Source organism: Bos taurus, chromosome 6, assembly GCF_002263795.3.
Source record: "Bos taurus isolate L1 Dominette 01449 registration number 42190680 breed Hereford chromosome 6, ARS-UCD2.0, whole genome shotgun sequence".
Lineage (NCBI taxonomy): Eukaryota > Metazoa > Chordata > Mammalia > Artiodactyla > Bovidae > Bos > Bos taurus.
In genome coordinates, this window is record NC_037333.1 from 106,529,226 (window position 1) to 106,541,757 (window position 12,532).

The 12,532-nt window shown below is 47.8% G+C and overlaps 1 protein-coding gene across 5 annotated transcripts in view; it reads right to left on the reverse strand.

Annotated features, from left to right (window-relative positions):
* The window catches only part of HS3ST1 (heparan sulfate-glucosamine 3-sulfotransferase 1), a 36,311-nt gene extending 25,307 nt beyond the window's left edge, over positions 1–11,004 (reverse strand). Inside the window, exons 1-3 of one of the 5 annotated variants that reach the window (XM_024993359.2) lie at positions 10,781–10,975; positions 10,215–10,476; positions 9,965–10,079 (exon numbers count right to left, since the gene is read on the reverse strand). The gene's annotated coding sequence lies outside the window, so the exon portion shown is untranslated. 5 annotated transcript variants of the gene reach the window in all.
* Between the last annotated feature and the right edge of the window lie 1,528 nt (positions 11,005–12,532).

Here is a 12,532-nt window from a genome sequence, read left to right on the forward strand (position 1 = left end):
TCAAGGTCATAGGTATTAAGCCCAGATCCTGAGAAGCCTTGGGACAGGGAGAGGGAGTGACATTTACTTAAATGACTGTGTCTGGATAGGATTTAATCAGGGACTTCATGCTACAAGAGGCCACAGCATTTCCCTGGGCTACTAATCCGCTGTCTGCTCATAATCCTTTTCTGTCCTGGCTTCTCCTCCCTTCTCTTCCCTCCTTCTTTCCTGGGTTCTTCCTCCTTCCCTTCTCTTTCTGTACTTTGTTTTCCCCTGACGGTTCCTGCTGTACCCTTCTGCATTGCTGCTTCTAAGCTTTTGGCCCAGAAAATGAAATAATAAGATTTGCTCACACTATATAAATTAAGACTAAAGAAACAAAGGGCAAAAGACCAGACAGTCTCCCAAGAATGTGAGCTATGAGATCCACGCTCTCTGTGATATAACATTGAGTTTGCAATCTAGAAGTCTACACTGCTTTCATTATCTTATTAACAGCATCTTTTTTTTTTTTTTTTAATGCTGATGAGTCAGGCATTGTGTAAATGTTTGACATTATTTATTTAGTTTAATTTGCACTAAACAATTATCTGCTATAATTTTAATTATGCCCATTTTGAAGATGTGGAAACTGAGGCTTAGAGATGGGAGATAACTCGTTTCCTGTTGCATGGCCAAGAGGTAAAAAAGTGGATGTAACCAGATCTCTCTGGCTGAGTCATTCTACATGCAACCTGCCAAGCCACTTTGCTTCCTTTCTGGTCCATATTCCATATAAACACACTGCTCGTAAGCAGCTCAAGTTAAATGAAGAGTTAGTAATTTCAGATGCAACAGAAACATCATTTTGGCATAAGCAGTATCTTACTATAGAAGAAAGCATTAAACTCTGCTTGGGAAAAGTCCACTGGCAACCAAAGTACTGCTTGTTGAGTTTCTGCCAGGTTATTACCTGAAGTGGAAACACATTTCCATGGCCATCCTCAGAACAACAAAGTCCAGCGGTCCTCAGGAGATCTCGGCCTCAGTTCATAACCTGAGGTCATCTGCTTGGGAGGAGCCAGTCTGAAAGGCCCTCTCACTGTTTTATTAGCTTTGGATTCATCCGAGGAGGGAGCAATTGCAAGCGTGCGTTTTCAAAGCACAAAGCACTCCTTCACTGTACTCAGTGGAGCCCTTGTGTGGATCTCTTGGTTCCAACTCCGGTCCTGCAGTAATGAGCTCAGAGCAATGTTTGTGTTGAATAATGTGCTGCGTTGGTGGACTGGCTGCTCCCCTGGTGGCCTAAAGGGTTGAAATGCCTTCTTCCCAAAGGGTGCTGGGAATAATCTGCTGCATAGATGGGAGAGATCTGACTTGTCCACAATTCTTCTGCTTCTTTTCGCAAACAAGTAAGTTTGCCTTGGTTTGATCTGTTGCTAAGCTCATCAGAGAAAACAGCCCTTCCTTCTCTACTTGGATCATACAGTGGCTAAATTATTTCACCTCCAAATGACTGTATTCTTCCCTCTCTCACTGCCTACAGCTCTAGAAGTTTCACCAAATGCATCACCTACAACTGTCACGGCAAGAATAGAGATGCTTAATAAAATATAGGACTTCCAGTTAAATTTAAATTCCAGGAAAACAATCAATCATGTCTTAATATGAAGTATCCGGGATATACCTATACTAAAAGAGTATATGTTCTTTATTCAAAGTTCAAATTTCACTGATCATCCTGTATTTTCACTTGTGAAATCAGGCAACCCTGCATAAGAAGAATGTGCATTTTCTTGAGCATTAGGCTAGGCATTTGACAAGGGGAATCTCCTTTAATTCTCATTAAAATACTGAAAAATCTGAGACCCAGAAAAACGGTCTATTTCTCGGGGTGATACCATCAGTAAGGAGGAGATCAGAAATTCAAACAGACATGACTTCAAAAGCCACACTCTTCGAGAATAACTCCTACACCTAATTCCAGAAACGTGTAATTAACACCTTCTCTGGCCTTCCTTCCTATCAGGGACACTGGGAAAAATCTGGCTGAAGATGGAATTTATATCAAGTGAAACTAAGTTTTTCAGAGGTGGTGCTGTGCCAGCCTGCTTTCACTATGTGCCACTCAAGTATGTATTTCTCTGAGCACAGCTAGAAGAGCAAGCCTTTTCATTTCAGCTGCATCTGCAATCACCTTTCTCCCACTGTATGTTAACTGCTGATACAGGCCTCTGATTTACTCTCCTTAAGGAGTAAAGATATTTACACAAAAACAACCCTACTGCAGAGTGTACCTAATCTGTAGGAATTCTAGGGGAAATTCATCAAGACACAAAATGCATCTCGGAAAGTGCTGAAGTGGAAGTTCTCAACAAATCAAAGGAGACGTGAATGTTTCAAATCTAAAAACATGCCTTTGCTTATAGAAAATGTGGGCTACTCAGCCCCCCAGGGATTTAACCTGTCTCCACCTTGAGCCATCTGCTCACTGCAAGTGGAGAATTGTGGCTCTGGACCAGGGTCTGCCGTCTTCATTCTGAGGATCTAAGAAAAGTCACTTTTCAGAATCTTGGTTTCCTTAAATATAAAATAAAAATGCTAAGAGATCCCTGTCTCCCTTGAAGGACCGGGTACAAGACAAAAAGGAGACAGTGGGTATGAAAGTTCAAGATGGAAGTTAAGAGTTATCATTTTCATTCTTTTCTCTTATTTTGTTATTTATTTTTTCCATTTTTTCATTCTTTTTAAATCATTTTCATTCTTTTCACGCAAGAGTACTTTTGTGCTGCCAGAATCTATTCAGGGAAGGGTTTGTGTTTAACATGCCAGCTATTTACCTGGACTGACCACACTGAGGATCTCTAAAATGGACAAATGGGATGGCTTGGGGCCATATTTTGATTATCTTGTATCATCACCATTCATTGGCTTTTCTCCGCAAGCCTCTCTCTTTCCTTAAATATTTCTTTCCCCCATGAAGCCTTTCCCAGTTCCCCCAGGCAGAAATGTTGCCTCTTGCTCCTTTTCTGAGCAACTACTTGGAACCAGACACACTGTTCTGCAAACTGGTGGCAGAAACAAACCTGAGGCTCCAGATACCTGCTCAGACCTGGTGTATATTCTGACGGGGGCGTGAAAGGTGGGGAGGACGAGAACCACCGAAGTGACAGGACGACTCCAGATCAACATTATGGCTGCAAAACCATGCTGTGGGAAGGAGGACTGCCATGAAAGAAAGAAACAGAGTGACTGGAAAGAAGTTGTTCTCAAAGGCAGGCCTACCTGATGCCACAAGCAAAGGCCCAAACAGGATGCATTTCTCGGTTCATACACAGAAAAATTGCTCATTTATCTGACTGCCAATACTAAACTGTAAGTTCCTCAAGAACAATAACTTTTTTTTTTTTTTTTCGCTTCTGTGCAGCTACCCTGGCAACAACAGTCACCATCAATGGCAAAGTCGACTGGAGAGGGAGATGTACCAGAGTCTCAAAGGGCCTAAGTACATTTCACACTTAGAAAAGATTTTTTTAAAGACTCAATTGTCTTGATACAAAATGAAATTTGGTTAAGAATACAAAATGCCATGCTGCTAAGTCACTTCAGTCGTGTCTGTCTCTGTGCGACCCCATAGATGGCAGCCCACCAGGCTCCCCCGTCCCTGGGATTCTCCAGGCAAGAACACTGGAGTGGGTTGCCATTTCCTTCTCCAATGCATGAAAGTGAAAAGGGAAAGTGACACGACTCTTAGCGACCCCATGGACTGCAGCCTACTAGACTCCTCCGTCCATGGGACTTTCTAGGCAAGAGTACTGGAGTGGGGTGCCAGTGCCTTCTCAGACAAAATGCCATGGCCAGGTTTAAAAGAAAAAAAAAAAAAAGCTTCAGAAAAATTGTATTGATGATGAAAAGCACAGATCTAAACTGTTCCTGGTACATCTCAGATGGTCCATTAAAAAGAGGTTAAATGGGGGCTCCCCTGGCAGACTAGTGGTTAAGACTTTGCCTCCCAATGCTGGGCACCTGGGTTTGATTCCTGGTCAGGGAGTTAAGATCCCACATGCCTCACAGGGAACAGGTCAAATCATAAAACAGAAGCAGTATTGCAACAAATTCAATAAAGACTTTAAAAACAGTCCATGTTAAAAAGTAAAAAATCTTAAAAAAAAAAAGTCAAAAAGATGCTGAATGTCAGCATTCTGAGTGTCAAAACTCAATGGTTTTCCCGTTGAACGGTGATCCCTTCTCGCCCTCGCCACTCACTTTAGTAATCTCTTTTGTGATGATCTGGTCATGTCTTCCACACTGGCCTACAACTTCCTGGAGGACTGGAAATTTTGTGTTAATGGATTCTAGCACCTAATATAGCACCTACCACCTGCTGGACACTCAATGAATGGGCTCAAGAGATGGCCTCATTAAAACTAAGAGAAGAGTCTGCTCTTAGGGGTTTACCCACAATAGCAAGTCCCGGAATATAATACTAGGTCCAAACTCCCAAATCCTCAAATCCTTTATGTCCTTTATGTCGGACCTGACTTTCGTTATGTTGGATCAGAGACTGAACCTGGAGATTCCTGGCCCTCTGCCAAAGGTGTTACCCTGGTACCCTGACATTTCCCCTAATTTATCTTTATTCTTAGTACCTAAGAGTCTGACCTAAGATGGACTGTCCTTCCCCATCTTGCTTTTACCTGTCTCCTCCACTGAAGACAAGCAGAAGAGCAGAGCTTTCCATCTGTTTTATCCCCTATTGTGTCACCAGTGAGAAGAACAGCGCTTGGTACATGACTGGAACTCAATAAACATGTGTTAAGGGCATAAATGTGATTGGTGTAGCTGCTTACAGCACAAGGAAAAAGTAACACCGCAAACAGAAATTCTGTAAACGCAAAATTTAACTCACAGGAACACTGTTTACACTACACTCCTGATGCACTCTTGCTTCAAGCTTATAAATAACTGACTATACTGAGCCTCTGTAGTCCCACCCATTACTTTTCTGTGCCTGGAACCCAGAGGCCATAAACTGGAGGCCTGTGGGTTGCAGGTACAGATGAGGAAGGAGGTCTACGTATAGACATGCTTTGTTTCATCCACATCGTATTATTTTAAAAATACGGAATTAGCTGCTGATAGGAGACTGGAGTTTGATCCCTGGGTCGGGAAGATCCCCTAGAGTAGGAAATTTCAATCCACACCAGCATTCTCGTCCATGGAAAATTCCATGGACGGAGGATCCTGGCAGGCCACAGTCCATGGGGTCACAAAGAATCCAATATGACTGATCACACACAGACACAATTAAAAGTCAAGGGCTTTCCTTGGTGGCTCAGCAATAAAGAATCCACCTGCCAGTGCAGAAGATGTGGGTTCCATCCCTGGGTTGGGACGATCCCCGGGAGAAGGAAATGGTAACCCACTCCAGTCTTCTTTGCCTGAAAAACCCCATGGATAAAGGAGCCTGGTGGGCTACAGTCCGTGGGGTCACAAAGAGTTAGACACACTGAACAACTAACACAACTTAAGTCAGTCAATTCTACATAAAATTGTAAACTCACAGCCTATCTTGGAAAATAAAATCATACTCAGCAAGACAGAGCCTGAGGTCCCAGCTTGCGTGCTGGATCAGAGCCAAGACATCACCCTTACCCAGCCTGTCCTCCAGGCCTGTTTCACTCAGGCTATTTACTTGCCGGGTTGCTGAAGGCATTTGAGTGAGCGACCCCTGCTGGAAAGTTACCAAAAAACACACAGGATGGATTTAAAAAAAAAAGAAAAGAAAAAATGCCCACTGGGACCTATTTCCCTTATGTTCAGGCTATTTCTCGGAAGAATAATGTATTCATTTTTCTAGAACTCTGGTAGTATCACATAACTGTTGACATACTATGGCCCAGTAAATATTCCTCTAAGGGCCTGAAAAAGCTATGAAACTTAATTCCCTGTGGGTAGAGGAAGCTGAGAAAGCTTCATGCCCAAGGCAGGCCTGAAGATGCATTGTGAGAGGCTGACATCAGCTGGTTACAAGACTGACTGAATCCGAGAGAGAAGGAATTTACTTGAAGACTATGAGTTACCTCGAGGAATTCATGAGAAGCTGGAAAGCCGGTCTTGGAAATGACAAGGATGCCGCTGGAATAGCATCCCTGGGACATCCTAAGACACTGGGGCTGCAGCTGACGCCTCTTGACTCATGACTCACACTGGTAAATAAACGCTTGATTGTCCTTTTGTCCTTCAGTCAGTCCTTTGAGATTCCAAGCCTCAGGTGGGATCACCAGGCTGAGCCCCAGTTCAGAGCTCAGAGATATGGATACAAAGAAAGAGCCCCCCATCCCCCGCCGCCCTGCCCTTAAAGTCCTTCCATGAGGGGAGGTTGTTGTTGCTGTTGTGTAGTGGCTAAGTCCGGAGAAGGCAATGGCAACCCAGTCCAGTACTCTTGCCTGGAAAATCCCATGGGCAGAGGAGCATGGTAGGCTGCAGTCCATAGGGTTGCTAAGAGTCGGACACAACTGAGCAACTTCACTTTCCCTTTTCACTTTCATACACTGGAGAAGGAAATGGCAACCTGATCCAGTGTTCTTGCCTGGAGAATCCCAGGGACAGGGGAGCCTGGTGGGCTGCCATCTATGGGGTCGCACAGAGTCGGATATGACTGAAGTGACTTAGCAGCAGCAGCAGCAGTGGCTAAGTCCTGACCAACTCTCTGCGACCCCATGAACTGTAGCATGCCAGGCTCCTCCGTCCATGGGATTCTCCAAACAATACTGGAGTGGGTTATTTCCTTCTCTAGGAGATCTTCCCCACCTAGGAATTGAACCTATGTCACCTGCATTGGCAGGTGGATTCTTTACTACTAAGCCAACCTGAGGGAAGGTTGGTACCTCCCTGAAGAAGAAGGGTGTTTGATTGCTGGAAACCTTACAAAATGCAAAAGTCCACTATGGATTAGGAGAATTTTAAGTGGTGATGGGAGAAAGGGCAACACAGGATGAAGAACAGAATGGAATGAGAACAGGCAGACCTCAACTCCAATCTGGAATCCTTTGTACCTTTAGGAAATTAATTAACTTTTCTAATCGGCAGATTCCAAATCTTTAAAATAGAAAAGTTGCCATCTGCCCATGTACCGCATGAGCTTGCTGTGAAGGTTCAGTTCAAGCATTCATTCACTTATTTTGAAATTACTATTTGAGCATCTACTAAGCCACTTAACTAGCACCTGGGGACAAATTCTGAATAACAAAAATGCAACAGAGAGACAGTGCTTTATGTTAGATGACAGATGTAGACATCGGAGACCCAGGTCATCTTCTAAAACTGATCATGTATCCCTTTTCCCCAACTGCTAACACTAATCTGCAACATTCTTCCTTTTTTGGTTAATCAATACCAAGGCCCTTCCTGAAACATACATTTCCTTTAATATACAAAATGCATTAAGCTAAAAAAAAAAAAAAAAGCACCAAAAAACTTTACCTCTGATTCTACAAATAAGAAACTAATCGTTCTCAGAAGTAGTGAGGCCTGATGCTGGTGAATTTCAGGTGGAATAATCAGGAGATATTGGCCCATTACTTGAAATCCTCTCCCTCATTGAATATTTAAAATATGTAATTCACACAGACATTCACAAACTAAAATGAAAATTAGCATTAAAATAGATCAAATGAAATTTGCAGGAAAAGGAAATTAACCCAGTATGTTTTTCACCAGTGTTTTAGAACTGCCCAAATGCTCTCCACATGTATCTTCCCACTTTCTCATAATACTCTTTCGAGCTCTATTTTTTAGAGGATGAATCTGAGGCTCAGAGAGGACAAAGCATTTGCTTAGGGTCCTGAGGCAAGAAGCTGGTTCCAAATCCAGTTAGCAGTCTTGCCATTCCCTACTGGAAAAGGTTGGCCTGACTGGGAAGCCCTGGGCCATTAGTGGGGTTGACAGAAGATACTTACATCAAAGTGATGGGGGAAAAGGCAGATCTTTTCCAACATCAGCTGGAAAATAACAGCTTTCAGCAACAGCCAGAAAGTCACTTCATTTCCCACAGAGCAGCTAGAAGGCTGCTGCTACTCACCAAAGTTGCTACTTGCGTTTACTCCTCCAAGACTGTCTCTTACACAAGAACCCTGGCATAGAAGCAGGCCCTGGAGCCTGAATTCTCAGTCCTAATCCTGAATACAGACTCAGTTCCACCAGGACATCAGTACCTTTTACTATGCCTTTCTCCAAACTGGCTTCTATAGCCAGAACATGACTCAGGACTCACTGTGGGTCTGGACCACCCTGGGTAGATGCTCTGTTCTGGAAAAGCCACTCTGTACCAATCAAGTACATTACATTAGCCAGTCCCTCTCCCTAGCCTCTTTTTAGCCATCATCAAATTTTAATTCAACATAAGAAAAGCTTCCACATTGCATTTCCCTTCAAGGAGCTCGCTGGACATTTCCAGTAAGAGAATGGTCTTCTTTTCAGAACTAAAGCACATCCCCAATTACACGGGAGAATACAAGTAAAGGACTCCTGAACAACAACGTGGAAGACTTGAAATTTCACACAAGGCACACCAACAGCACAGCTAGAACCACGGGCTTTTCCTGTTCTCCCCTGTAGAGTTCAAGGTATCACTTTCTCACCAGTTTCCCAAGCAAAGAATCTCCCATCTTAAAGCTACAGTGCACTGTACAGCGGGCAGCTTTAGCCTGAATCAGAAGCCGCAAAAGCAAGGCTCAGGATGCCTCAGAAAGGGATCCTCAGTGTATGCTGTCATGGTAATGAACTGTTTCGACTTAAGAGTGCTTAGTCACGAAGTTGTTGATCCCAGGCAAACTCAGCTGAGTTAGAGGGATCCGCTGAAGCCCTGAAACGCTCTGCCGAGCGTTGATTTTGCTCTGCCGAGCGCTGGAGAAAATCTTATGTAACACAATGGGCCATTTCAATATGTTATTTCTGCAATCCTATGGGAGGAAAGGGAAAAAAAAAATCTAAGCTCTAGAAATACAAAGAGTAACGCGGGGATCTGCAGCTGAAGCGTTCATCTTCTGGAATTTCACTCGGTCAGGCTTATTCGAGTCGCACCCAATCAGTACCGAGGAAGCAGAAAGGAAGAATAATTCCGAACGCCAAAGGATGGGGTTTAGAAATTCAAGGAGGCAGAAGTTAGGTTATCTCCCTGCCCTTTCTTTCTTTCCTTTTTTTTTTTTTTTTAACATAAAATGCCTGAAATTAACCCTTGAACGGTAGTGGGCAATTGCATTTCAACAAAATAGGGTAAGATGTGGCTGCAGAGCAATAACGCCCAAGTAGGGCCCAAAGGATCCTGAGTGTAAACGGGTTGCGGCCACAAAAGCCAGCTAAGTACCGGCCCCAGGGCGCTATGGGACCCTCGAGGATCCGCGCCCGCACCTAGCGGCAGGCGGAGAAGCGGGGCAGGTGGAACCCGGGTTTCCAGACCTCCGTCTACATCCCTTGGCCGCTTCTCGCGGCTGCTCCCTGCTAGGAGGGGACCGCTTCTGGGAGCGGAGCGAGAAGACACCAGATTTGGAGTCGCCTCCCCAGAATCCCCCCCGAAAGCATCTCTGAACAAGTAGTGGATAAAAATAGCCAGCGGACAGCGCCGGGAGGGGGAGGGAGGAGCGAGACTCACGCAAGGCTAAGCAAGGATCCGACTGGTCCTGCAAAGTGGAGGGCGGAGGAAGAGGGGTGCGATCCCCTCCCGAGAGAGGGGCCTGGGTGCGCGAAGAAGCGTGGACGATCGCCTCGCCGAGGGGAGGAGATGGAAGACTCGCGGAGCTCGCAAACCTCCGCGGAGCAGAGCACACCTCACACTCCCCGCACCGCCCCCCCCCCCGCGCCCGGCGCCCTGCATCCCAGCTCTCGCTCCCTCTCGCCTCTCCATCTCTCTCTCTCTCTCTCTCTTTTTTATTTTTTTTTTGCCGGCCTCCGGGACAGGTTGGGGTCAGCAGCGCAAGCCGGCCGCCTGGCCTAGAGGTCGCACCTGCAGACTTCAGGCTCCGCGAGTGTGCCCGGTTCTGAGTCCGAGTCTACGCGCTTCCACCGCGGGTTGGCGCCCCTCCTCCCCTCACCTTCATCTGCCGTCACCACCCAAGGTGCTCGAAATAGAAACAGACGCAGGATTAAAAAAAAAAAAAAAAAAAGTAAAAAGTAACACGAAAAACCAGAACCGTGCATGTTTGGCACTGGGGGGGGGGGGGGGGGAGGGCGGGGCGAGGGGGTAGGCTACTTACTGTCTGTCCGCCGCTTCCATCTCTCTCCTCCCGAGCTTTGCCCGCCCCTCGGGAGATGTCCCATCTCTGCTTCGTTCCCAAAGCTAACCGCACTGAGGTTTCCCCACCCTGGATGCTCCCCGAAGACGGACTTTTTGCTGTTATCCCCGCCCCAGTTGCCAGCCAGAGTGGTACCCAGGCTCCGCGGAGCTTTGCGCTCCTACTGCCCCTCACGGTCGGTCCTAGAGAGACGCGTCGGGCAGATGCAAACCTCCTGACTCTTCTAGGGGGTAAGGGAAAAAAAGAGAAAAAAATCCACCAAGTCAGAAACCTGCTTGAAAAAAACCAGTCCCTGAAGACTTGCCTAGCTGAGGGACAAAGTCTGGAGGCTAGTAGGATGGGGAAAGCTCTGGGCTCTCCTTCCTTCCTCGACCTACGTGCACTCCACTTGCGCCAGCCTTCACTCACCTTGGGCTCTGCTCTGGTCCTGAAGTCCAGGATGCCAGGTCGGGGCACCTCGATGGCCCCGGGTCCTGCCGCTCCCCACACTGGCGACCCCCGCCGCCGCAAGCGCGCGCCGCACTCACCTGAGCCGCGCCTCGGCTGTCCAGCCGGTCCGGCGCCCGAAGTCGGCTCCTGGGCTTGGCCATGGGCAGCGCCGTGGAGCCCCGGCGGCCAGCGGAGCGAGTTTTTCCAGGACGACCCGGGCCGGAGGGCGAGACACCGGCGCAGGCGCCCGCGGAGACCCAGTGGTGGCGGCGGTTCGCGGCTGCCCTCGCGCCGGGGACTTTGCAGGCGGGGAGGCGAGGTTATCACCGCCGCCGAGGGGAGGAGCAGAGGGAGGAGCGGGAGCGGGAGGAGGGGACAGAGGAGGCCGAGCCCGCAGGGAGAGCGTGTCGGGCCGAGGAGGATCGCGAGCGCCCACTGCTGCCCGGTCCGCTCCGGTGCTGCCCCGGGGTCGGGTCGACTCGGAGTCCGGCTCGCCACGCCGCTCCCGGGGCGGCCGGGCAGGGCTCGGGAAATCCCGCGGACAGGTACGGCACGAGTCAGTCCCGCCCCTTCCCTGGCCCGGCAGTTCCCGGGGTTTCAGCCCTGGGAAGCTGGGGGTGGGGATGGAACTTGGGGAGGGGACTAGCGCTCCCTCCCGGGAGGGTGGGGCCGGTTGTGGGTTGGGCGACTGCCGTCCCTGCGAACCTGGGACATCCTGTCTCCACCGTCACTCTCGTTAGGGAAGGCGAGGTCCTAACCCGGAGCCCACGTCTTCCTCCACTCCCCGGCCTCGCCGGGCCCTCCCACGTGCGTCAGCGCGGCCGGTCTCGGTCAGGGCAGGTGCCCACCTTAGGCATCGCTTGCTCCCTGCGCCGCCCAGGAAGCGAGGGGAGCCATCCACTCGCACCGCAGCCGGACCCGGACGCCGGCGGCCGGGCAGCCGGAGCGAGGATCCTCGCGAGGAGCCGGCTCCCCAGCGCTCGGTGTCGCCATTGATCACTCCCTCCCTCTTCGGTTTCGCGTCCCCGGAGCGGATGCGGATTCATCCGGAGAACGCAGAGCTTTTTAGCTCTGCCTTCTCTAGGGCATCGGGATTGCAAACGCGGGCTCTGAAATTAAGCCGGTCCCCCTGCCCCCTTCCCCCGCGTTCCTGTACCTGAAAGTTTTGTGTCAGAACTAGACCAGCCTTCAGTCTAATTTCAACTGTAAGGTTTCCAGGGACCCAGAGTAGGAATCCCCTTGGAGAAGCTAGGCTGTCTCTCTATCGGAGCCCAAACTAGTGGCCCTAAAAGGCAGATCAGCCAATATGTTAAGAAATTAAATAAAGGAAAAAGAAAACGTGCCAGATGAGTGTCAAAGTAATTTATTTTAGATGAAATTTCAGTCGCTCTTCCATATCTTAAGTATTGGAAAATAAATGTTTGGAAGAAATCAAATTTGCCCTTCAAGTGTAAAAAACCTCATTAACTTTGCTCAGATTAAAAATACACACCCACCTAAGTAATAAATCCTGTAGGAAATTGACCTTTTTCTCTTGTAATGTTACCCACTGCCCTTTTGGAAAGCAAAACCATGATCAGCATTTTCTGGCTGTCTAATAAAACCAGTAGTATCTGGGAAGCCAAGGCCAAGTCTTATTTTGGAAAATAAGATTATAGAAGTTTTAATGATCCTGATTGCTTCTTTGAGCCAGACTAATATTGACATAATATTTTAGAACTTTTAAAATGCTTTTGGAGTACCTTTGTGTTAAGTTTCTTCTGTCATGTTCCACTCTTTGTGACCCCATGGACTATAACCCACCAGGCTCCTCTGTCCATGGGGATTCTCCAGGCAAGAATACTGCAGTG